This window comes from Psittacula echo (assembly GCF_963264785.1).
Source record: "Psittacula echo genome assembly, chromosome: 23".
In the NCBI taxonomy this organism is placed as follows: domain Eukaryota; kingdom Metazoa; phylum Chordata; class Aves; order Psittaciformes; family Psittacidae; genus Psittacula; species Psittacula echo.
Genome location: NC_137748.1, coordinates 2,207,205 through 2,211,137, shown reverse-complemented (window position 1 = coordinate 2,211,137; position 3,933 = coordinate 2,207,205).

Genomic DNA, 3,933 nt, shown 5'->3' with positions numbered 1-3,933 from the left:
GCCTGGAGCGAGGTTCCGGACAGGATGGGGAGCTGGTGTCCACGCTGCGAGGGACCCTGACATGGCACAGCACAGGAGCTGGGTCCTGCTGCACCCGCTGCAGCAGAGGGTGCATTAACTTTCTATGGGAAACCCTAGAGGCTCCTGCCCTATTCACTGGGTCAGACCTGTAGAATAGGACAGCTGAGAGGCTGCTTTGTCACCTCCCTGGCAGTGGTGTGACCTGCTGGGTGGCAGAAGGAGCCAGAGAAGCCTGGAGAGGTTGCAGCAGCCACCCTGGGTGCACTGCCCCGTGTCCCATCATTGTCACAGCTTTGAGGTGACAGGACACCAGGACCCTGCTGGGACAGCTTATGGGGCTGACCCCTTGGGAAGCTGGGTCAGCCTTCCAGTGGGAGGCTGTTGGGAAGGGGCATAACCCTCTGTGGAGAGTTCAAAGCCCTCCGGGCTGACATGGGATGGATGGAGAGCCGTGGATGGATTGCTTTATGTGGCTGTGGTTTTGTACTACTGGGGTTATTTGAGCCCTTCTCCAGCTCATTGCTACATCCCCAGGATGTCCTGTAACTGCTGTTTGGTCTGACCAGGTCATTTCTCATCTCAACACCAAGGATCTGAGGCAGAGCAGCGGGGTGGGAGAGGGGAGGGAATAATGCAGGGTGCAGGGATGGATGCTAGGGGCTCTGAACAACCACATGGAGGCGGCTAAGTCTGAAGGGAGGCATGAGGTTTAGGTTATCCTTTGGCCCAGCCTAGCCTAAATGGATCTGTAGGTCTTTGCAAAGCCCCTGACCCTGTGTCCCTGTCTGGAGGGTGGAAAAATGAGGAAGAACAGCAGCGAAAAGGTGCCTGAGCTCCCCAAAGGCAGCTACAGTAGGGACATGGCTTTGCTCCCCTCCTCCCTGCCCTGCTCTCACCCATGCTCAGTGCCAAAGCTGCTCCTTGCTCTCACACAGGGAATGGGGCCAAATCATTCCTGTGCAGGGTTAAGTGCCTTGGAGGAGCAGCAGCCTCCCTCCCCGTGCTGGGGACATCACCGCGTCTCCCGTGCTGCTGCCAAGTCCCTGATGTCCTGTTTCATGTGATCACCCAAAGCAGCTGAGCAGAGAGGTCCATGCGAGGTGGAGCCACGTGAGGTCTGGGGATGTCGGGCAGGAAGAAGGTGCCAGAGGGGTTATGGATCAAGTCTGCTCTCTGCATCCCAGGGATGTTGCCACTGGGTCTGGTACAAATCCCTTCATGTTCCTGTGCCTCAGTTTCCCTGCTATAAAGAACAGATATAAGTGTTTCCTGCCCTAGGGAGAGTTGAGCATTTGGGAATTGTCATGGTCTGAGATTTCCTCAGGAGGCACCACCAGAAAGGAATAAAATCTTCCTTTTTTTATAGAAGGCATAGGCAAAAACCTCCGATTCTCTCTTCAAGCACTTCAGAAGCTCAATAGTTCATAGCAAATTCCTCCCATTTCCCTCCCATTGGGATTTCCTCCTTGCATGTCAATGGTGCAGGCAAAACCAGAACCATTGCCTCTGGTAACATGCCGAGAGCTGCAACAGCTATGACACAGTGACCACAATGAGGACCATCCGCTGCACATGGGGCAGGTTTTCATCCTTGTACCAGCTCATCCATCACCAACAGTCCCATAAACTGCCCCTTATTCAATATATGGGTGAGAAAAAGACCTCCAGAGTTATTCAATGGGAAAACTGGGAGCTCCCACAGCTGATGCTCTACAAGGTGTAGATTTGTGTGTTCCCACTATGGGCCAGTTTGATTAATAAAGATCTGCTGGCTACAGAGGAGGGGAATTGCCCCAGGGAGCCTGTTTTCATCATCTATACAAGTGATGTTACCAAAAAAGCAATGTGCTTCACTTCCAATTTGGATTTTCCTAAAGCGGGGTCGTTTTGGGTGGAAAAGAAGATGGAAATTGCAAAACCAAAGAAAGAATTTCAACCAGAAGCATCTGTGTTCACTTCCCTGGTTTTTCCTTCTGTTGGTGGTCTTTTCTGACTGACATGACTTTGCTTTGTGTACCTGGAGAAGTGTGTGTATTCGCAGCCTGGTTTGATTAAAATTACTTTGATTCCTCTCACAAGGGCTTTTGGGGCACGTTTATCGTTTGGAAAACACAACCCCAGCATGGGAAGCTTCCGCTTCCCATGGAAGCATCTCCACACTGCAGTGGGATCAGCATCCTACTGGCCAGAGGCACTGGGGGCAGCTAGTGGCTTTTTGTCTCCTCTCTACCCCAAGTCCACATGCCCACAGCTTGATAGGATGAGGGTACCAACACCATCTCATCTAAAGGGGAGTGAGGAGCACCCTGTGTGGGTCTCCCATTCAAGTACCATCACGGCTAGAGAAACTCCTCTGTTGCTTGTGATGCTCCCTCTCGCCAGCTGAGGGAAGGCAGAATAAAGCTGTAATGTGCTTCCCAGCAGGAGGGAGGGCCAATTAAACTCGACTTTCACTTCATCCAGCAATGTTTAAGAAGGAAATTCAGACACAAACATCTTTCTGGTCAAGCTCTTCCGCTGCAGAATTAATTTGTTCATCACACAGAGCCTTGGAGAGCGCTGTAATTTGGTAAGCACCATGCACATAAATAATAATTACAGGTTCCTGCTGGTTACTTGATTGTATTTAAAGTTATCAAGTAATTCCAAAATTAATGACCTACAGAGCCTGTGCTCTTGATGAGGTTGTAGGTGCTTCAGATAACCTGCGTTAACCCTTGATGTTAATGGGGTTGGGAGAGGCAAAGTGGGACCTTGTATCCCAGGCTGGGACTGGGGCAGGCTCACAAGAGCCTCTCCAGCACACACAGCTGGAATCTGATTTAGCTCCTCTATTTGATTAACACATGAAACCCACCATGGAGCTGCTCTCCAACTTCAGTCCTATCATCCAGGGTCAAAGCTTGGGGGTCCTGACTGCCCTGTGCTATATCCCCAGCAAACCAAGAGCCACCAAAGGAGCAAACCTGCCATCCAGAGACTGAATGGAGGGAGAGGAAAACTCATGATCTGATTCTTTATGGAGGATGTGAGCTTTCATCCCACCTCCCAGCCAGGCTGTCCTGGGCAAACATCCCCACTGCCAGAGCCAGGACCTGCTCCACTGCCACAAGCACAATGCACTGTCCATCAGATGGAGGGTTTATAGCTTTAAAGCCAAGCTGGGCCATCATTCTCTTTCCTCCATCCTGGCTCAGACACATCATTTCTGCCCACAGCTTTGGACCATTCCTGTATGTTTAACCCTGTCTATACCTTCCTAGGCTGGCAACGTTCCTGGAAGGGGTAGGAGGTGGGAAGGGAGAGGAAATCTTGGGGTGGCTTACAGGCCAATGGGCTCATTGGTAGCTTTCTGCAAGATGCCTCTTGTTTGTGATGTGTTGCCATTCCAGCACTTCCAAACCTGCAGATAACTACAGCATCCCATAATTCCAATGCCGTCTCTCATGCTGCTCCCTCCTGCTGATGTTTGTCGCTGCAGGTACAGTTAAATGGCTTTTCTCCTCTCCTGGCAGCAGGAGACAGGAAGCTCCCGGCCACTCTAATGACATTTTCAAAGGGCTGGATGTCTCCCGTTTGGAGGAGATCTATAGATCAGAAGTACAAGCACGGCTCTGACAGGTCCCATCAGAGACCTATCTGCTCAGCCCTGGAGAAAAGGCTTCTTTGGCTGCTCCCTGGGGAGCGGAGCTGAAGGCATCAGAAGTGTGTGCATCACACTGTGATGCAGATATGGGCATCTGCAAGGAGCGGTGATGGGTCGGTCGCATGGCCAAGAGTCACCTCCCAGCTCAGAGATGCTCCCATAGGGATGTGCACCAAGGGTTGTACAGGTTTTCCAGGTTTCTTTGGAAATGGTTTGGCACCTTGCAGTCCCCAAGAGCCTGCTCCCATCACAGCACCAGCAGAGCA